Here is a 22,139-nt window from a genome sequence, read left to right as displayed (position 1 = left end):
TCTGCATAAGGCGGTGGACGGTCGTTCAGCAATTGCATGATTAACTCCTCATCCTCTAACTCCTCTTCCCTTCTCAACTTTTCCTCGTCCTCTCTATCCTTGGGACACTTTCTGTCCGTCTTACAGGTAGCTTTCTTGCCTGTCTCCTCTCCTTCCTTAGTAATTGCTGGAAACAATTTTATCCCCTGTAATACATCTGACCTCCACACCTTCTGTGCATTATCCCACCTAGCATCCGCTAGTGTCTTTTCTACCTTCCTCATCCTTGTTTCAAACTTATTTTTCTGTTGCTGTCTAGCCATTAATTCCCAGATTGCTAGAGCCTCAAACTGTGCTGGCCTTGGAGGCACCTTCATGTCGTACATCGTGAATCTCAAATTCTCTAGAATCCTTATATTGAATGTCCCATGTATCGGGAACGCTACGCTCCCATGTTTCTCTGTCAGTTTGTGCCATTGCTTTAGCCAAAGGCACGGAGCTACCCCCTTCTCTTCCATTACAATGTAAGCTGGTGTACCCTCGGGTGGCGTCTCCTCTCCTACACTCGCTTTAATGTAAGACTCCCCCTTCATCGCACTCCTGAATGCTTTAAAGAATTTCATTTTTCTCGTCTTATTTCACAAAGTTTATAATCAATAGGTGACTTTTAATTCCACAAAATTTGTAATCAATAGGTGACTTTAATTCCCGGAATACTCTTCGCCTGCCTTTCCCCTTCCAATCGAGTCCCACAGACTGCGTCCAATCCGTGCGCGACCCTTCTCACCCACCAACCTATCCCAGCGCGGCTCCTAGTGACGTCACACTCACACACACTGCGGCTGACAAAGCCTCGCGGCTAGTCCTCCTTCACTCACCTCCTCTCGTAGCAACTTCTTGCATGTATTGCGAGCTACCAAAAATAAAACAGATCTGTCGGTTTACTACGGGAAGGGTAACACAGTCGCTTCAGGACCTTAGGGACCTTTCACTAGCCTCGGCCGCTATTCCGTCTTTCTCAGTCCCCACGTTCGCAAGCAAATCTGACCCGCAGACCTACTCTCAACTTGTCAATGATCTATTCTAGTGCACTTAGAATCTTGTCAAAGCCCGAAGTCGAAGTTTCTTTCACTCCCTAACACACGTACCGACTCGTTGACCACGCCCGATCAACCTACTAAACCGCCCAGACCACAACATGGATCAACATACTCCGGAGTCTCTTGACCTCGCAGGGCCCGTCTCAACAACAACAACCACGTGGACCTTTTTATGCACAAAGCGCCACACGCACATGAAGTTCGACGACTTCCCTACTCTCACCCTCGGAGCCGCACCTCCGCTATTTCTATGAAGTTCGACGACTTCACTACTTTTACACTCGGAGTCGCACCTCCGCTATTCTCTAAAAGAAAAAAAATCCTCGCAACCTTTTCACACACCTTGCGGCAATAAGCTGTGCAAGCGCAAAACCCTAACTTCACTCATACCATCACTAGTACCGCCAACGCTGATCTCACACCTCCGTTCTCTCCATTCGCAAGCTCCGAGATCCCGGGAAAGTCGCGGTGGACTTAGCCCATCATCATTCTCTCAATCTGTTTTACCCAAGAAAAATCTAATTCAACTTGTCAAGTGGGGTCTCAAAATGCGTAACCGTTAATTCAACACCATGTACTTTAGGAGTACAAGGTCCCAAAAGACGAAACCGTCCTCTGCTACCATCTACTGATAGAGCGGTCCGTAGTAATAATTTACCTGTGTTCGGACGCTCTTTAGGCCGATGAATCTTTTGACTAAGTGGGAACTCTCTGTACTCTTATATCGATCAGTCGCATCAAATCAATAATCAATACCGAACATAGGCAATACCTTGATCGACATAACACTTAACAATTAATCCAGAATAAATTTCGGCGAACCCTGACCTTTCAGTCAGGAATAACCACACCAGTTTATTGCAAAGTTAGTGAATTTATTTCCCTATATTAACAAAGCTAGCACGATATAAATGTGTCTCAACACCAAATGATAAACATAAATGAACATTAATAGCTGTCCATAGCGTCGAAACAGATGCAATCTATGTAGCATTTGAATCACAAGGCATTCGATAATAGCAATGCAAATCACTAATACGATAATCTGTAATGAACTAATTGCATACATTTAGTCAGCATAACAAGATCTCAAATTGCATCGTGCGACATATGGGATCCTCGTCTAACCTCAAATTAGCATCTGCATGTGGGACTTCATGCAAAACAATTTAGCACATTAATTTAGAAAACTCCTAACTAGGGATCTTGATAAAAAAAAAAAATCAGCAGTTGGTTACCTAATAAGAAACACAATGCAATTGTACAATTTCCTTTCATATTTACCAATTACGATCAGCATACAAGGAAGTCTTCGTCTCACAGGTACCGTTTCTCGATCAGCATGGGTACCGTTTTCGATCAGCATGGGACGGGGCAAAGGGGCAGGGGTGGATGGGGCAATTGCCTCACGGCGGCAAGGTAACACTACTACTTCATGCAAAGGGATCAAATCAAAGTTAGGGCAAGAATCATTAAAAGTCTCTTTCTCTCGATTAGAGAAAGCATCAAAGTCTCTCAAAATGGCGTCGCAGCAAAGTGGGCCATAATAGCTACGAAGTCAAAATGGCGGGATGTCCGATGATAGAGAGCTCCTAATGGCTACTTTCTTCTCGTGCACCTGGTTTTTATAGACAACAGTTCGAATCCAGTAGGGTCTCCATTGGAGGGTTCATAGGTTAGCTTCAAATTGTCCAATCAAAAACGACAGTTCTCAAGCCTTTACTTAAGCATACATTATCCTTGGAGATGGGTACGCAAATCGCAACATTGTCTACCAATTAGCTTACTTTCAGAGCCTCCATTGTCCGCACCTGCAAGTCGACCTTGAATTAAAGAGAAAATATGCTAGGCTGGCACGAAACTTTAAGATAAGCATGTGAACAGTTTCTGTGGAAAAGTACAGCTTCAAGCAAAGATACACGTTTATTAGCACAGTGAAAAAAATCCGAGCACCTAAACCGTGAGACCGGGCAACTAGGCCAAAGCCTCCGCTAAAGTAATGCTAAGCTAAAGCATTTCAAACAAGCAAATCGTAGCATACGTTTATGATTATGTCAGATTAGTGCAATTCTAATACACCACGTTATATAAAGCACGCGTATAAATGATGGCAAAACTACTCTGAGGGCACATTTTGTCCCCGTACAATCTTTATTAGTTCGGTTAATGTCACACATGATTATTTCACACTACGTTTATGCGTCAATAAATCAAAACCTTCATTTTCTGCTTCATCACCCCCCACTGTATTATTATTATATAATAGTATCGCTCCAGGATCCCTTGCTATTGGTGAGCCAAGACTCACTCTGTGTGACCATGCTTCTCTTTCCAGTATGCCTGTATCTATTTGCATTCCCACCTACTAAGGACTAAGAAGCACATACCTCATCACACCACCAGAATAAGTCTGTCGTATTTGAGATATTTTGCTTTAGTCTTTTGGGTTACGATACCAATGCATTCTGAATTTACTCTGATTCTCTGTGTTGGATGCTTTGAAAGCATTTGGGTATGTCCCTCCAAAAACGAACCTACATCTCCTGCAGGATCTCTCTCTTTATCTCATTTTTTCTGTTGTGCCTGGTGTCCTCATCTACCATTCCCCTCTTCACAACACAAGATGCCATACAGTCTCGAGTTGAGACCCTTCTTTGTCTCATATGTTTCCAAGTACTTTTCAAGGATGTGTGCAGACAGGAGCTGGCATTCAGAGGGGTTGAATCAGGAGCTATCTGGGATAGAAAATGACACATATTGGCTATAATTGTTTTAGTTTAAAGGCCTCTCACTACCGGTGAGAGCAGAGCTAATGGAGGGCAGGGAGGGTTAGTTTTGGAAGGGAGGAGACAAAGGTGAACAAGAGGGAAGGTAACATGCAGAGACCTGTATAAAAAGTGTTTTTCACCAGGCTCACGGGCAAGAGAAGAGCTGGCTAAGAGTAAAGAAATTGAGAACTACCCAAATTGGTACATGCTGCTGTCCTGGACAAAATGACAGAAGCAGGATGAGTCCCCTTTCATCACACTGTATATTTTTAACCATGAAATTTGAAGTTGTTCTGGGAGGAAAATCTAGGTATTTAGAATGTCTCCTTATGCAAACTAGAAAGAACAAGAGTTTCTGAGATCCAAGAAAAGTGTTTAGCTTGCATGGAGGGCTGAGGACAGCAGAGTAACATGAGGCAGGTCAATTTGTTTCTGTATTGTGACGTCAGCAATCTACCAAACAATTTGTCTCTCACCCTCATTTGTACAAAAGTGTCAGTCCGGCTACTGTCTGAGCCACAATCTTAATAGGACTTGCCTGACTGGTGCTTGTCTGCCTTCAGGCGCCTTTTCGAGCTTGAGAGAAGCATGGGGTGTGAAACCAATCTCACAATTTTAACTTATGGCCTAGCAGGAGTATTTGGAATCTGAGCCTTTTAAAGTTTGTCGTTTCGCCTCTGGTTTCCACCCATGGTTGCTCTTTCACCTTCTTTTGCCTTCACAAACTGAATTTATGCAGCTGTATGCAATATCCTGCCAGGAGTAAACAATTGGGCAATGACATGAATAGGAAGAGATGACCCCACCAAACGTGACAGAATATGCTGGGTGGGGCTGTGAGCACCCTTTTTGACATAATGTCAAATCCTGCTTGACAGGCCTGTTGGAGTTTTACACATACCACTTGGGGCACCCTTCAAGAGGCAAGAACATTAGGCCAAAACAATACTTGAGTGTGTACTGTCTGGTTGGCGGAAAACTGCTTTTCTGACAGACTTCTGCTGCTGGATTTACTGGGGGTTGAGTGACGGAATCCAAGGAATATAAGGCTGACCTCCTGTTTAAGCTACAGTGACACAATAAGCAACAAGAGGCCTTTGCCTGAAACTACCCAGCTGACCAGTGGCAACAGGATGCGTAAAAAAAAAAAATGTTAAATACCTTTTCTTAGTAGTAGACAGTGGTCCTATGGATCACTTTATCTTGTTAATTTTATAAAACAAGAGGCGTTGCTTCTGTGAATGACTACATTTCACAGAAATTGCAATATTTAACACTCATATTAGTTCTTCTTTTCGAAGGACAAGATTACTTTATTTAAAAGCAGTCATGAACATGGTAGTCTAATGACTCCAGCAGGACACCATGCCTATGACTTTAGCCAATTATTGTGGGTCAAAGTTTGCGACCTGCCTAATGCATATTAATGAGATGGTCGAATTGCGACCGACTATGATTCACAATGTTATGAATCAACCTATTAGTATATGGGTCAGTTCCCAAAATTCCTTTCCATTTGCAAATAGTTTGTGTGCAATTGCGACCACTTTTTGTGAATAGAAAATGTGTACATTGGGTACTAGGTGTGTTTCACATCGACACTTTGGCTGCTGAATTTATTGGAAGAAATGGGGACTATTCATGGGAATCAGGTGCAGTGTTCCATAGTCATGGGTGCATCTCATAATCAGAGCACTTCCTCTTCCCTGAAATTAATGATGCCTCTAGAATGGCTAACTCTGAGCAAGCAAGGGAGATACTATGGGGCTTATTAGCAGCTTTGCAGTCCCTACGCGAGACCACCAAACTTTCGGGGAGGACGCCGCAACCATGGCAGTGGCATCCCCCCCACACTAATACAAGGTTTCTGCCGGCCTGACCTGGCTGACCGGCAGAAACCTTGAAACCGAGCATTCCAGCTGGTCTGACCAGTGGAAACAGTGGTACGAGATAGCACTCGAGCCGAGTGCTACCTTGTAGCACAGAGGGGGCCAATGGGCACTGTCTGCCGTTCCGACGGTGCTGGGCAGGGGGGCCCTGCACTTCCCATGCCATGGGCATGGGCAGCACAGGGACTCCCCTGTGGCTCCCTGCACATGTTCTCTGCCTGCCTTTTCATGGTGGGGTAACCACCATGAAAAGGCTGCTGGAGACCAAGGTTGTAATCAGCAGGGCTGCACTGAGTTCAGAGCCACCCTGGCTGATTACAACCAGGGCCACCGTCAGTCTGTCGGGATCTTTGATCCTGGTAGGGACAGCAGTATTTAGGCGGGTCTGCCTGCCAAACCCGTAATGTGGCGCTCAGACTGCCAGACATCCTGTGACCGCCAGCCTCATAATGAGGCTCTAAGCCTGTTTAAAGACATCTCCTAGTTAATCCATATGAGCAATTAAATATTTCTTACTGAATAAGAGATGCCAATTACATGATGGTAAAGAAATTATCATTGGAAGTGGTATCTTTCTGAAAGCCCAATCAAGCATGCATCCTCTTCTGTTCAGAGAGACTGGAATGAGCTTGTCTGTTTTTACAACTACCTAAAGATGTTCTAGTTTACTTTTGGAATTTATTTGATTGTACCACCATCAAACAGAGTCCAATTCATACTCATTTAAGAAGTAAAACATTTAAAATGTGTTCTTGTTTCCAGAAAATTGTAAAAAACAAAAATAAAGGTTTCGGGTGGCTATGATTACATACCATTGTTTCTAGAGTTTACATCAGATTAATAAGTGCAAAAAGCAATACATGTTTCTGATTTAGATAGCAAATAACAGGATACTTTCTGTTATATACACTGAATTATATAGTAACCTTTGGCTGTCATATTTGTTGATGCTTGAATACAGGAAAACATGTCTAACACTTTTTTAATCAGACCTTGCTAAAATGACAAAAAATGTTGATAGTTTGTGTACATTTTACATGTTGTGTTTTGAGGAAAACAATCAGAATCCACTCATACCCAAGAGAGAAATATGACAATCTTTAATCTTGAAGGCCAATTTTGATGACAACAAGGAGGCATTTTGGACACCTTAAAACACACAGGCAAAAAAAGAAATTCATGATATAAAAAAAAATTGCTTCACTTTAGGTGGCGATTGTAAATGTATGCTTTTTGCAACTCCTTTAGCATGCTGATAATCTTTTCCTTTTTTTCTTTTGATAGGTGAGAGATCTTCACTTCGCATGTTAAAATTTCTCCACGGCATCTACATACTATACTCGTGCTTACTACAGACATCAGCAGTGCACTGGTTTACAATAATTTTCTCTACATGCAATCTCTGTGGAAGAAATGTCAGCTCCCCTTCGGAAAATGATATCATTTATTCACCATAGACAACTATAGAGCAGTAGAAGATCGGGCATTTCAGTTCCTCATCTGTTGCACAGAATCCGTGGCACTGAGTACATGACTTCTTGCGTTGGGCAATCTTACGTTGAAACAAATTGATTCTTGTTAATTCCAACATCCAGTGTCATATTTAACAACTGTGGGCTGTCCTTAGCTAGGAATGGTGCAACTTCACAACAGTTAATATATTGTATAATTAACATATTGTTTTATATTTGAAGGGCAAACAGAGAGAGCGTGCTGCTATGTAATTTGAATTGTACCTTTTAAACTTTCGAGTTTAACTATTTCCCCCAAAGAATTGTTTTTAATACAGTAATATTTTAGATCTGCTTAAAATTACGTGAGACATTCCTTACAGATTGGCATCTTTTCATCACCAGATACAATGCGCCCACAAATATATATTCAGATTTTGAAACTCAATGTTAACACATGTAAGTACATTTGGATTTTAGGATCTAATGATTGACTTTTTCTAGGTAGTCTTTCTTACTCTCAATCAATTGTTTGTGGATAAATGAACAATCTTAACCACTACTGTCAGATCCACACTCACTAGGTTAAACACTTAAGAAATAAGACAGTAGCCTGCCTACTACTACAAATTGTTAGCTCATATTACTGAATTAGAACCCAGTGGTCCACTTAGAAAAAAAAACAGCAACTACTGAGATGGACTTTACTGGCATTGTTATTTTTACATTTAAACTATTGTAATAGAATTATCAAGGAAACACTAAATGAACATTAAAATATCATATACACCATAGACAACACATATCTGCTCATATAGAATGACATAGAAGTCATGTTGTATGGACATGCACAAACAATGCAACTTCTCACCTTTTGGGGCACAGCGCAGTACAAACTGAACAAGTTATCTCTGTTAAAAATAAAACATAAAATCACACAGGATGTTATCAATAACTGCAGTAGTGGACAGTTGATGTAATGTTGCATCTTGAGTGTTTTTGATTTGCATTCTCAAATTTATTTCTGTAGTCAAGCTACATGATATTAATGAGTCTATCATAAGGGGTGTGAACTAAGACATTACAAGGATACCCTCTCACTTTGTTGCTGCTGATGATTACTCTGAATTTGGTAAATAATAGTGTTGCAATGTGACTTGTATGATCAAAAAAATATTTGTTATACCTTTGTGTAGTATTCACTTGGAACATGTTCTGCAAATCTTTTTTGACTTGCATTTAAAAGCTTCATTTTGCACTATTTATGAGGAACATTTTTATTTATTGGAAATTGCTATTTTCTATTATTTAACTTATTTTGTATTTTCTTACACTGTCATATTTATATGATGTTCTCTTTGTGCTGATGCCTAGCTATCCAAAACACACTAATGATATAGCTTGTAATATATAAATTAATTGAAAACAGCATGTTTGGGTCGAAATTGATTAAATGAATCAAGATTTAAAAAAACGACAGAATCAGCAAGAAATCGTAGATAAAAATCTAAAAATTCATTTTGGAGAAAAAGATGGTTTAGATGAACTTCAGCCTGCAAGATCACCTCATTGAGTGTAGTAATTCATACACAGGTGTGGACTTGAGCTGATATTGCACCTGTTATAAATAGTGAGTAAATTTGCCCTTTTACGAATTTCCAATATTTAACCACACATTAGACAGTGTCCATTAAGAACTACTAGCAATGGAATTGGAAATTGTTATCCCATGTGTCATGGTTTGGAATACATTCCTGTATCTTTGACAAGTTCACTTTGACATCTCAGTTTTAGGGCTGTGCCAGAAGCTGATCAGCCAGTCAGTTCATCTAGCATGTTACAACCTAAACACAGAGCTGAAAGTCAACTTTTCAAAGTTTGACCATGTGGCTGGGGTTTACAATGTCTAATGTACAAATGATTTACTACTTAAATATCAGGCTATGTAATAAACACACATCCTAATTAGCTTAAAACCATTATTGTCATGAGCATATTCTTTTTGAAGTTACAGATTTGATATTCTTTCTTAAATAATGTTTTCCATTTCAGGGATTCTTTCTGCTGCTTGTACGTATACAAACTGATTTGTGTTACTTTTCTAGACAATTGGTTACATTGAAAGCATTAGCTACCCATCTTTGTGATACTTTTGAATTTTAAAATTCATCAACTTAGGTATCAATATGATGTGACATACAAACAAACTCATAATTTCCTTTTTGTTACTGGAAACATTTCTTTTTTTTTAAATATTTGATAACGTTAATTGATGTTAGATTCAGAAGCATAAAAGATTCAAATTGAGTGATTGCTGGAATAGCATTAATTGATGTTAGATTCAGAAGCATACAAGATTCAAATTGAGTGATTGCTGTGATACAGTACAAACCCATAAATCTGTGAAAAATGTAGCATTGTGGAATAGAGAGCACACAATTATGGTCTGGCAATTAGTGAAGTAGGCCTTTCAACAGAAATGGCAATACAAATTAAATTTAAAATTTACACTTTACAAAAGCATACATCATTTAAACAATTATTCAATATATTGGATTGACTTCTGCTTGAACATTTCACATAGTGGCTACTCATTTTGTTCATAAAGCAACATAACTGTGATAGTTTCTAGTAAAGGGACAGGCCTATTTATATTCACAAATTTGCTCTGAAGCCTCTTAAAAGTATTAGCATATGTGTTGTGCTATACAACATATTGTTTCTAGAGTAAGATTTGAATCCACATAGTTTGTAGAGAGGGAGAGTGGTTGCCATGCTACGTTGGACAATGCCTGCTTGTCTTTTGAAATCTGAACATGTGAAGGGTGCCACTAAAAGACAAGCGTAAATATGGGACAAGACATGTGTAAATATAGTAATATGTATCAAAATATGTATCGAAAGGCCCCGCAGAGCTCTGTGTTACAGAAAATGCCTATTGTAATGAAGAGCAGAAATAAAGTGGTTAATTGACACATTTACACATGATGGATGTAGCCTCTTACTCACAAGTAAATACATCTGTTGGTGGGAATGCATTTGCTTAAATTTGGGATTACACACATATTCATTTATACAAATGTGACACTTGTAATAAAGTTGTATTTATAAATAAAGTCAATGCCGGTTTCAATAGGAAACATTTATTTCTTTTTTCTTTTAATTTCATCATTTTCCATGATGACGACAGCTTGGCAGTGAAACAATAGAGCGCCAGCATATGTATCGTGTGCAGGTATGGGGCTTCATCAAGACTGATTATTGTTCCTGTAGTCCACTATCATTTAAATATATATTCATTCTTTTTTCGTAAGGCAGGTTCATCACTTTGAACTGTGTCTGCTACTAAGGGTGTTGATTGGGGAAGGCCATAGTTGGTTTGGATTCAAACTAAGCAGTGGTTGGTCAAATCTTGATGAAGGTCAGACCAAAAGCAAGACAACTGCTGAGACCACACAACAATGGAAGTATTATCTTCCACACCTTCATCAGGCCTGTGCACAGCTAATGGGCATAACACATGTTGAATGTGTATCCTTCCACTTCTAAGCAGTTGTAATCATGGAAAAGGATAGTATTAAAAGAACAAGTAATAAATGTTTTCCATGTGAAACCTGTGTGGAATTTACCAGCAGTAACATAGTTACAGGAATCACCTTTATACAAATGAATACCAATTTGCAGTCCTAAATTTGCGTGACAGCATTCCTACCAAGAAATGTATAAATATCTCATGTCAGAAATTACTTCTATAATACACCATATTATATGACCATAGCATGGAAATACTGTGTAGCTGAATGGCATTCAAATACCTTGTTTTCCTAAAAATGCGTGCTCCTTTGGTTCTGCTTTTCTAAAATGCTGCATCATGAAACCCATCCATGATTTATAGATTAGAGTGTATGAAAATATTTTTTCAAAGATCGTACCAACATTGACCACACTTAGCAAGTTCAGGAAAAGGATATTGTTGCTATCATCAAATAAAACTATATTCATGCAGAATAAAAATGTATCAGGAAATCAAAAGCTAATGTTCTGAGTGGTTATAAATGTTATGAGAACTTATGGAGAGTGTTTTGTAAACCATGATTGTAACTTTTACAATGCAAACTTTGTAAACATAAGTCCACCATACACTGATTTTGCATGTCATCCATATTTAGAGTACATTGGCAGTGTAACTTTAAGGTATCATGACCTCAGCATTGTTTATTTTATTGATGATCAAGAAGTGTGTCCTTGGACAAATACATCCTCTTATCAAAAGTCTGAACAAATATCAATCCCAAAAATGCTTATATTTTTTATTTCATATCACTTCTCACTCATCATTATATTTGGTTCTTGAGAAGTACAGGGAACGAGGCCTTTTGTAGTATTATATACATGTTGTTTCCAATGTGTGTGATGTGTATCACTGATGCATATTCTCTGTGTTCCATGTATATGTACAGTATCATTTTTTAAGGAAAAATGCTACAAATTAATTGTGCAAGAAATGTTTTGATGGAAATAGGAAAATATTATTTACACTAGCATCAAATGATGCCTTACTCTATTGGCTTCCTTACAGAGGCCCTTAGAACAAACCCTAGGAAACATCTACTAAATTTTGATTCTAAAATGCTGTCCATTAAAATGTGTGGATATACTGGCAGACTGCATGATGGACAATGACAAAATGAAATGTTAAAGTGACAATAAAATTGAATTAAACTGTATTGGTTAAATTTGTTTGTTAAAGGTATTGAATCTGACAATGTAATTAATGTTGGCCAGTTCTTATGGTTTCAGAGTAATTGCTAAACATTTATGGAAATTAGTTTTTGTGCCTGATTTGGCATTAAAAGATGTGCAAATGATCACACTTTCATGAATTTTTCTCATGCAGATTTCACCAGGAAAAACCTCATAAAATGTGTAGATTGAAAATGTTTAGAAAGAAGGAAATACTGAAGGAATAGTGTGCACAGACTCGGATACTGCAGTTTATCCTTCCTTCTGAGCAGGAAAACTCAGAAATGTAGCAATAAAAGCACACAGTGTAGTACTGATATTTGCTAGGGTGGCTTTACCTCATCCAAATAACAGAACATTGGTCAGAGGCTATTATAATTGATTTATTTAAGTTATTTACTTGAGCTCTTCTATACAGTGTGGACTAGATCCTGGGGAGTGCAGATTGCTTCATATAGATGAATAGATTAATACAGACGTCCAATTAAAGACAATCGCATATGAGTACATACATAATGCATACAGAGGTGCAGAGATAAATGGTTGTATATGATAAACATCTGATTAAAGCACTTAATGTTTAGTAGCTCAAGGGATATCTTTGAGAAACATGACATTTTAGTTCAGGGTGCAGTACATATAAATATTGTATCTAGAAACAGATGAATTGTGAGGGGCAAGGAGAAATTGAAGGATGAATAGAGAAATGGACTGAGAAAACTTTGTAAATTGAAGCCTATGTGGGCAAGAGTGTAGAGGACCAGATTTTTAGAGCCAGTAGTCATAGGTGTTGTAGAAATATGTGAGTTTTAAGCTATTTCTTAATGAGCAAAAGCTAGCCACAAGTCTCACCTCTGGCGGAACACAGATTTGCTTTTATAACAGTTTTTTTTTATTTAAACAAGAGTAGGGACCTACTTTTTTTGCTTTTCCAGCAGGGTCACATCATCATTATGGTTTATTGAAGTAAGATGTGGTTCAATATTTGCATACATTTTAGCAAGTATATTGTTACACACCTTTACTGTTATAAATTGGTATTCTGGTTGGCAGAAGTATGCTCTCTGTCCAAGCAGGAACCACGATCCTAGGCAGGATAATCCACAAACACACCCTAAATTAACCTGTGCTCTCGCCTGGTTGCCCAGCACAGAGCAGTAAGGCTTAACTTAAGAGACAGTGTGTTAAGTATTTGTGCAGCATTTCAAATGGTAAAACAGTGGAAACCTGTCACAAAAAGATACTAAGTCACAAAAGAGAGTACGGGGTTTTTTGGAATTACAAATGGGTTGAAAGTGTGCTAGTTGCGTCACTATACCAATCCTAAATCTCAACTAAAGATAAAACGAGGGGTGGTTTGAGGTCTGTGGAGGGGGATTTCCTTTACGGACTAGGTGGTCTCACACACTATATAGTGTCATGCTTCATCATATGACCACCTAGCCCCACCCAGGTAGGACAATACCACCTGGGCGGACTCAACCTCGCTGTTAAAGGAACAGGAGGGAGTGCGTAAATTAGTTTGATTTCTGGAAAGTAGGGATCCAGCTATACTATGGGAATAAAAACACCTACTCAGATACCAGGGTGAGTTTTAATAGAAGGTTCTGTGTGGTGTGATTAAAAGAAGTGGGAGACCAGTGTGAGAACAATGACTCACAAGGTCACCTATCTAGCCGACATGTTTCTGCCCTTGTGGTTGAGCTATGGAGGGTCTCTGGGCATTCATCAGGGCGTTGGACCCCTGTTGCAGATGCTAATAGCGCGCTGCAGGTTAAATCGCAGTAGGAAAAAACGTGGGAAGGGAAGGGAGGGCCTACCTTAGCCAAGGGAATACCTGGGGAGGACCCTAACTATAAAGGCTACTAGCCTCTGGTATCCTGGAGAGGGAGCGTCCCCTTATAGTCAGACTTGCATCAAAGGTGGGCGCTCTCTGTGCGCCTATACCGACCTCTCTGTCAGGACCGCTTGGGTCACCCAGTATTGTGTTTGGGGAGTCGAGTACGATGGGTGTCTTTTCCCGCTCCCTTATACTCTCCCTTTGTGTACTAACAAAAAGATACCACACCTGATTAGAAAAATGGTGCTTAATTTAATGAACAAAACAGCAAAAATCCACCAAGTAGAACCAGAGTTATGAATTGTTAAAGAATATGCTGAAATTTAGTGTTTAAAAGCATAAAGCGCCTACCGGGCCTATCTCGTCTCGCTAGGTTACAGGTAAATATCTGACTCCTATGACTGTAATTCCTACCAATGCAGTGCATTATGAGCTACACAGCGGTAATAGTTTTAGAACACCAAAGATCTTTACTTCCGTTTCCTAAACCTTGTTTTAAAAAAAAAAGTACAGGATCTTTTCTTCTTTTGCTTTTTCATTGTTCATTTGTAGACACCTTTTTCAGGATGGAATAGTTGATATAGACCTCAATCACTAAGGCACATGTTGTTCCTCCTTGGGAATAAATTGTCCCTTAATACGTTGAATAATGCCTATATTACAATATGTCTCATATTTTTCCATTTTTAGCCTCGAAAAAGCTACAGGCTTGCATGCCTTGACAGGGTGAAACATGTGTTGGCTATATCAGTGTTAGTATGAAAAGTAATAAAGGGATAATAAAAGACACAGAATTAGGAAAATGTTTCTGGTCTTGTTTCAACCAGTAACCTCCATTCTACAATGGTATTATCAAATGTTTGGAAGAACCATATGTAAATCTTTGGAGGAAATCAAATCAAATCAGATTTTATAAAGCACAACTACTCACCTGTAAGGGTGTCAAAGTGCTAAGGGGGTTTGTCCTTTGAGCTTCAGACGAAGAGCTAGGTTTTAATATCCTCTGGAATTGGAGTAGCAATGGTGACTGCCTGAGGTGCAGGGGCAGGATATTCCAGCTCTTTGCCGCGAAGAAGGCAAAGGATCTCCCACCAGCTGAGGTCTTCTGTATGCGGGGTATGGTGGCTAGTGCTTGTTGAGCGGAGCTGAGAGGTCTAGTGGGGGAGTAGAAGGTGATGCAGTGTTTGAGGCAGGCAGGTCCTAGGTCATGGAGGGCCTTGTAAGCGTGGATGAGGAACTTGAAGTTAATTCTCTTCTCAATTAGGAGCCAGCGTAGGTCTCTTAGGTGATTGGAGATATGGGGGGGAATGTCCAGGATGAGTCTGGGGGAGGCATTTTGGATGTTCTGTAATTTCTTGATGTTCTTCTGGGTAGTACCGGCGTAGAGGGTGTTGCCATAGTAGAGTCTGCTGGTATCCAGGGCATGGGTTATGGTTTTGAGGCAGTCTTTTGGAATCCATTTGTAGATCTTCCAGAGAAGTCTGAGTGTGTAAAAGCAGAAGGATGTGACTGAGTTGACTTGGTGGGTCATGGTGAGAGATGAGTACAGGATGACGCCATGGTTGCATGCGTGGTTTGTTGTGGTAGAGGAGTGGGGGGTGCCGAGGGTCGATGGCCACCAGGAGTTCTCCCAGGCTGATGTGGATGGTACCAGGATAAGGTTCTCTTTCTTGTCAGAGTTGAGCTTGAGGCAGATGTCCATCATCCAGGCGGCAACGGCTTCCATCTCGTTCTGGAAATTCCTCTTGGCAGTAATAGGGTTTTCGGTCAGTGAGATGATCACCTGGGTATCATTGGCATAGGAGACGAGGTTCAGTTCATGGTCTCAGACGATGGATGCAACAGAGGCCATGTAGATGTTGAAGAGTGGGGGGCTCAGTGAGGAGCCCTGTGGAACTCCGCAGCTGATCTCCGTCCCTTTTGACAGGTAAGGTGGGAGTCTGACCCTCTGTTTTCGGCCACGCAGGAAGGAGTGTATCCATTGCAGGGCTTTTCCGTGGATGCCAGCTGCGTGGAGGCTGGAGAGGAGGGTGAGGTGCGAGACCATGTTAAAAGCAGCTGATAGGTCCAGTAGGATGAGGGCTGCTGTGTGACCATGGTCGAGGAGTGAGCTGATGTCATCTGTGGCAGCAAGGAGGGTGGTCTCTGTGCTGTGATTGCTCCTGAAGCCTGATTGGAAGGTATCCAGGATGTTGTCCTCGATGTGTTTACGGAGCTGAACGTTGATGGTCTTTTTGATGACCTTGGCTGGGAAAGGCAGTAGAGAGATGGGGCAGTAATTCTTGAGGCCCTGTGTTTCTTCAAGAGCAGGCAGATCTCGGCATGTTTCCAGACCTCTGGGAAATTGGCTGTCTCTATGGAACAGTTGAGCGTGTGTCGGAGCTCGGGTGAGATGGATGAGTTGGCCTTGTTGAATATGTGGTGGAGGACAGGGGTCCGTAGGGGCTCCAGCTTGGATGCTGTTCATGCTGGTGCAGGTCTCGTCTATGGTGAAGGTGGTCCAGTGGTCCTTCGCAGTGGTTCAATGGGATGGATCTGGGGGGTTGTTGGAGGGCTCAGAGGGTCTTGGGATCCAAAGCTGTCAAATATGTCTGATTTTCCAGGGGAAGAAGTTGGCTAGCCTGTCACAAAGGTCTTGAGATGGAGGGATGCTTGCTGTTTCCAATTGGGAAACTCTTTGACCATGGCGAAGAGCTCTTTGGTGTTGTGAGCGGTGGCGCTGATGCAGTCCTGCAAGGCAGCTTTCTTGGTGACTCTGATGAGGTGGTGGTGGGATTTGATGGCTGCTCTGAAAGCCTCAAATTCTTCCGGGGACTTACTCTACCTCATCTTTTCTCTAGCCATCTACAGGTGCACTTGGAGTGTGGGGGAGAACCAGCTGACATTTTTGCAGTGGTGTCTGGCTGAGATCTCAGGGAGAGGTGCTAGTGTGTTGGCGCATTCAGAGATCTATTGGTGGAAGTTCTGTGCTGAGATGTTAGTGCCTGCAGTGAGGGGTGGGGGAGACTTGCTGATGTTGTTGGAGAGCTATTCCTCAGTGATCCGGTTCCATTTTCAGTTTGGGGCTTTGAGTGTGTGAAGGCGGATGGTCAGTGAGGTTATGATAAAATGGATGCAGTGGTGGTCAGTCTAGTGAAATGTGGAGGTGTTGTCGATGGTGATGTTGCTGGTGGAAAAAACTTGGTTGAGCTTGTGTCCTGCAATGTGTGTTGGTGAGGTGACCATTTGTTTTAGTCCTATGGTGACAAGGTCATCGAGCACGGATGCGGTGTTGGTGTCATCGCTGCTGCCAATGTAGTTGAGGTCACAGAGGAGGTAGTAGGTCGAGGAGGCGAGAGCGTGAGGGGAAATAATGCTGACAATGGAGTCGTTAAACTCTGGATAGGGGCTGGGTGGCCTGTAGATGAGGGTGAAGGTTAACTTGGGTGCGGTGTGTATCTGGAAGTGGAGGTGCTCCATGAGGAGGGAGTGTTCTTCTATATTGGTTGTCAAGTGGAGGGAAGATTTGTGTATGATGGCCAGGCAGTCACCTAGCGAGAAGGCCGGTCTTTGCAGAGGAGTTTGTAGTCACTGGGGATGGCGATATACGGTGCAGATGCTGGGTTTGTCCAAGTTGCAGTGAGGAAGGTGATGTCTGGGAAAGTGGAGTCCAGTAGGTCCCGAAGTATTACGTCGTGTTTGTGGAGGGAGTGAATGTTGAGGAGGGTGCAGTTGAGATGCTCCGTGTTGGTGTTTGATGGATCTATATAGCGAGGGTCCAATGTTTGGTGTAGGGTGAGGTGGGGTGGCAGTGGAGGCAGGAGAACAGTCTGTGGTGTCTCTGGGTGATGTGAGACGGCAGGCGGTGGATTGTCCTGTGTTTGGTGTGTGAAGAGTCTTCGCATTGTAGCGATGGAAGATTGGAGGGCCAGGGATCGTGGCACTTGGCGCATTCGAGGTGCAGAAGACAGTCTTACCTTTGACGCACCTTAGGCGCACCTGCTGCATGCGGCCGCCATTAACAAGGGTAGGGAGGTGGAGGGTCCAGTCAGCTGGGAGGTGGGAGGGCGGGCAAGCGCTTCGCGGGCGGGGCAGCAGGGGCAGCAGCACAGGAAAACACGAGAAAAGTGAAAGTAGAGAGAAGGAGACAACAAGGAAAGAAAAGAAAAATGACAGAAAAATAAGTAGGAGTAAAAAGCAAAAGTAAAGGGAGACCACAAAATACTTACGTGCAGATGGCCACTAGGCCACCAGGCGTAGGCTGAGCCTGTGGGTGGAGGTGGGCATCGAACTGAGGGTCAGGCAGGCTGTCATTTTGCTTGCATCAGTGGCAGCAGCAGCAATCAGGTGGGACTGCAGAGGAGAGCGAACAGACGCTGACCAGGTCAGAGGAGTCGCCTTCCCAGTGTGTAGTGGGCACTATTAAGAAGGTGAAGGAAGTGGGTGGGTCTGGTCAGCTGGAAGGTGGGAGGGCAGGAAATCGCTTCACAGGGAGGGAGAGGGTGGGGCTGCAGGGGCAGCAGCGGTGTGGGAAAAGGCGGGCAGAGTAAAAGGAGAGAGAAAGAGACAAGAAAGAAAGAAAAGAAAAAATGAAATAAAAATGACAGACAAATAAGCAGAAGTAAAAAGCAAGAGTAAAAAGCAGAAGTCAAGGGAGACAGCAAGATACTTGCAGGCAGATGGACACTAGGCCACCAGGGATGAGACGCATGCTGGAGTCTGGGGAGGGGGAGGTGGGCCTCAAACTGAGAGTCAAGCAGACTTTCATTTCGCTCGCAGCGGAGGCAGCAGCAATGAGGTGGCGCTGCACAGAGAAGGTAGCACAGATGCTGACCAGGAGGTCAGAGGAGTCGCCCTCTCAGTGTGCAGCGGGCGCTATTAAGAAGGAGAGGGAGGCTGGAGGGAAGAAAAGCACTTCGCAGGGCTGGTGGTGCAGGAAAACAGGGGGAGAGTGAAAGGAAAGAGAAAGAGACAAAGAACAGAAAGAAAAAACGAAACAAAAATGATAGAAAAATAAGAGGGAGGCAGGGGATCCGGTCAGCTGGAGGGCAGGGAAGCTCTTCGAAGGGAGAGAGGGGGGCCGGGCTCCTGGGGCAGCAGCAGCTGGGAAAACACAGGGAGAGTGAAGGGAGAGAGAAAGAGACAAGAAACAAAGAAAAGAAAAAATGAAATAAAAATGACAGAAAAATAAGCAGAAGTAAAGGAAGACATCAAGATACTTACATGCAGTTTGCCACTAGACCTTCATGAATGAGGCGCAGGCAGGAGCCTGCGAGTGAATGTGGGCCTTGAACTGAGAGGCAGGCTCTCAGCTTGCTTGCAGCAGCAGCAGTAACCAGGTGGAGCTGCACAAGGCGAACATACGCTGACCAAGAGGTCAGAGGAGTTGCCCTCTCAGTGCGCAGGGGACACCATAAAGAAGGGGAGGGTCTGGTCAGCTGAGAGGCAGGAGGATGGGAAAGAGCATCGCAGGGAGGGAAGGAGGTGGGGCCGCAGAGGCGCGGAAAAACAAAGGGAGAGTGAAAGGAGAGAGAAAGAGACAAGAAAGAAAAGAAAATATGAAATAAAAATGTCAGAAAAATAAGTAGGAGTAAAAAGCAGAAGTAAAGGTAAACAGCAAGATTCTTATATGTAGATGGCAAGTATGCCACCAGCGATGAGTTGCAGGTGGGAGCCTGCGGGTGGAGGTGGGCCTTGAACTGAGAGTCAGGCAGGCTCTCAGTTTGCTCGCAGCAGAGGCAGCAGCAACAGCAACCAGGTGGAGATGCACAGAGGAGGGCGAGCAGACAATGACCAGGAGGTCAGTCTCCCTCTCAGTCAAAGTAGGTGCCATTAAGAAGGGGAAGGAGGTGGGGGGGTCCAATCAGCTGGGAGGCAGGAGGATGGGAAAGTGCTTTGCAGGGAGGGAAGCGTGTGGGTTCGCAGGGGCAGCAGCAGTGCGGGAACACAGGGAGAGTGAAAAAAGAGAAAGACAAGCAAGAAAAGAAAAACATGAAATAAAAATTACAGTAAAATAAGCAGGAGTAAAAAGCAGGAGTAAAAGGATACCGCAAGATACTTGTATACAGATGGCCACTAGGCCACCAGGGATGAGGTGCAGGGGAGAGCCTGCAGATGGAGGTGGTTCTCGATCTGAGAGTGACGCAGGCACACAGTTTGCTCACAGCAGATGTAGCCGTAACGAGGTGAAGCTGCACAGAGAAGGGCGAACAGACAATAACCAGGAGGTCAGAGAAGTTGCCATCTCATTCCACAGCGGCTGCCATTAGAATGGGGACAGAGGTGGGGGTCTGGTCAGCGGGGAGGTGGGAGGGTGGAAAAGCATTTCGCAGGTAGGGAAGGGGGTGGGGCCGCAGGGGCAGCAGCGGAGTGGAAAAAGTGGGGAGAGTGAAGGGAGAGAGAAAGAAAGAGACAAGAAAGGAAGAAAAGAAAAAATGACATGAAAATAAGCAGCAGTGAAAAGAAGAAGTAAAGGGAGAGAGCAAGATACTTACATACAGATGGCCACTAGGCCACCAGGGATGAGACGCAGGCAGGAGCCTATGAGTGAAGGTAGGCCTCAAACGGAGTCAGGCAGGCTCTCAGTTTGCTTACAGCAAAGGCAGCAGGAGCAGCAACCAGGTGGAGCTGCACAGAGGAGGGTGAACAGACACTGACCAGGTCGTCAGAGGAGTTTACCTCTCAGAGTGCAGCAGGCACCAATAAGAAGGGGCGGAAGGTGGGGAGTCTGGTCAGCTGGGAGGTAGGAGGGTGGAAAAGCATTTTGCAGGTAGGGACGGGGGTGGGGCCGCAGGGGCAGCAGCGGAGTGGAAAAAGTGGGGAGAGTGAAGGGAGAGAGAAAGAAAGAGACAAGAAAGGAAGAAAAGAAAAAATGACATGAAAATAAGCAGCAGTGAAAAGAAGAAGTAAAGGGAGAGAGCAAGATACTTACATACAGATGGCCACTAGGCCACCAGGGATGAGACGCAGGCAGGAGCCTATGAGTGAAGGTAGGCCTCAAACGGAGTCAGGCAGGCTCTCCGTTTGCTTACAGCAAAGGCAGCAGGAGCAGCAACCAGGTGGAGCTGCACAGAGGAGGGTGAACAGACACTGACCAGGTCGTCAGAGGAGTTTACCTCTCAGAGTGCAGCAGGCACCAATAAGAAGGGGCGGAAGGTGGGGAGTCTGGTCAGCTGGGAGGTGGGAGGGCAGGATGGTGCATTGCAGGGATGAGGGGTCTGGGCTGCAGGAGCAGCAGTGGTGCTGAAAATGAAGGGAGAGTAAAAGGAGTAAGAGACAAGTAAGAAAGAAAAGAAAAAATGAAATAAAAGTGACAGAAAAATAAGGAGTAAAATGCAGAAGAAAAGGGAGACAGCAAGATACTTACATGCAGATGGCCACTAGTCCACCAGGGATGAGGTGCAGGTGGGCCTCGAACTGAGAGTCAAGCATGGTCTCAGTTCGCTCGCAGCAGAGGCAGCAGTAACCAGGTGGAGCTGCACAGAGGAGAGCGAACAGATGCTGAAGAGGAGGGCAGAGGAGTCGTCTTCTCAGTGCGCAGTGACCACAATGAGAAGGCGAGGGAGATGGGGGATCCAGTCACCAGGGTGGCAGGAGGGCAGGAAAGCGCTTCACAGGGGGAGAGGGGCTGCAGGGGCAGCAGCAGCACTGAAAACACAGGGATAGTGAAAGGAGAGAGAAAGAGTCAAGAAAAAAGAAAAGGAAAAAAATTAAACAAAGCCACCTGGGATGAGGTGCAGGCATGAGCCTGTGGGTGGAAGTGGGCCTCGAACTGAGAGTCAGGCAGGCTCTCAGTCCACTTGCAGCAGAGGATGGAGGAGCTGCACAGAGGAGGGTGAACAGACGCTGACTAAGAGGTCACAGGTGCTGCCCTCTAAGTGCACAGCAGCTGCCATTAAGGAGAGGAGGGAGGTGGGGAGGTCTGGTCAACTGGTAGGCGGGAAGGCGGGAAAGTGCTTTGCAGGGAGGGAGTGGGGCTGGTCTGCAGGGGCAGTAGCAGCACAGGAAAAAGCGGGCAGAGTGAAAGGACAGAGAAAGAGATAAGATAGAAAGAAAAGAAAAAAATGAAATAAAAATGACAGAAAAAGAACCAGGAGTGAAAAGCAGGAGACAGCAAGATACATACAGATGGCCACTAGGCCACCAGGGATGAGGTGCAGGTGGGCCTTGAACTGAGAGTCAGGTAGGCTGTCCGTTCGACAGCAACCAGATGGAGCTGCACAGAGGAGGGTGAACAGACCAGGTGGAGGTAAACACTAAGTATACCTTGAATCTTATACCCAGTGATGCCTTTGAAGTGGGGGGAGACTTCAAAGAGAGGCCTTTAAAGTACACAGACTCCCTGCCCTTCCTGCATTGGCTCCAGACTCACTACATGTGGGTATGCAGCC

General features: G+C 43.5%; 1 protein-coding gene across 1 annotated transcript in view; it reads left to right on the top strand.

Annotated features, from left to right (window-relative positions):
* Window positions 1-12,064, top strand: part of KIF5C (kinesin family member 5C) — a 448,921-nt gene extending 436,857 nt beyond the window's left edge. Inside the window, exon 26 of the mRNA XM_069225223.1 lies at window positions 7,021-12,064. The gene's annotated coding sequence lies outside the window, so the exon portion shown is untranslated. The remainder of the gene's footprint in view (window positions 1-7,020) is intronic.
* The last annotated feature ends 10,075 nt before the right edge of the window (window positions 12,065-22,139 follow it).

The sequence above is a fragment of the Pleurodeles waltl genome, chromosome 3_1 (assembly GCF_031143425.1).
Source record: "Pleurodeles waltl isolate 20211129_DDA chromosome 3_1, aPleWal1.hap1.20221129, whole genome shotgun sequence".
NCBI classification, from domain to species: Eukaryota; Metazoa; Chordata; class Amphibia; order Caudata; family Salamandridae; genus Pleurodeles; species Pleurodeles waltl.
The sequence above is the reverse complement of the archived record's forward strand: the minus strand, read 5'-3'. Positions and strand labels throughout refer to the sequence as shown.